The following is a 957-nucleotide window of genomic DNA, read 5'->3' as shown; positions in this document are numbered from 1 at the left end:
CTTGTCCCTGGTTACCAGCGCCTCTCCACTGTGTTGGGGGAGAATCTCAAGAAAGGGACTTTGGACCAGTTAGAGGAAAGCTTCGGGGGTACATGGCACAAGCTGCTCTGCCTCTGTGTGCCAACTAACTAGGCTATGGCCAGACGTAGGAGCAGAGCCACTTTGGTTTCTGGAGCAATTAGTTAGTAGCGACTTTGTAGGTGGTCACTTCAGTTCACTTTGGGATGCAATTAGTGCTTGAGAAAACAGATGTAAAGTTACTAAGTGTGCCTGAGATGTAGACAGTCTCTAGCACACAGATGCTGACACGAAGACACCCCTCACCAGAGAAAGAGAAAAACACATCTTGAGACAGAGAAAGCGACTCTTGCTTATGCTCTCTGGTTGCTCTTTCATCTGACAGCCACCCCAGGCGCCACAGATCCCAGCACCCAGCAGCTCCCACCGTCATGACTGCTTTCAGTCTTATCAAAATCCTGCATATTTCCCATCCTCCTCTATTTCTTGCCTGTACGCAGAGGAGATCGGGGCAATCTGAAGTTTCTGTCTGAGGTGAATGCACTTTCCTCACTGGCCAGCCCCATTTTAGTGCTGCAGCAACTGAGGAAGAGAAACAGAGTTGCCCGGACATGGCACGAGCTCAGCGCTGAGAATCCCAAGGTGCCATTCTGGAACAGCACTGACTTTTTAGATACTTTATAGGTGTAATATAGAAGACATTAAAAACACAGTTAAAATGTGTCAACTGTTTCTGAGAAAGTCCCCCAAGCAGCTGCCTACAGTGAGGGGTGACAGAGCTTGCTCCTGGGCGGAGAACAGGGTGAGCTGGAGGGACTGCATGCTCTTTGGGACCCTTCCAATTTCATATTATGGATCTATGCAGGAAAATGAATTAAAATTGTATAAAAAAGCAATAAAGCCCCATGGTAGGACATATGTATTCCAGGAAGAAAAAAA

The sequence above is a fragment of the Galeopterus variegatus genome, unplaced genomic scaffold (genome assembly GCF_000696425.1).
Source record: "Galeopterus variegatus unplaced genomic scaffold, G_variegatus-3.0.2 Scaffold13193, whole genome shotgun sequence".
Lineage (NCBI taxonomy): Eukaryota > Metazoa > Chordata > Mammalia > Dermoptera > Cynocephalidae > Galeopterus > Galeopterus variegatus.
This window is presented reverse-complemented; position numbering follows the sequence as displayed.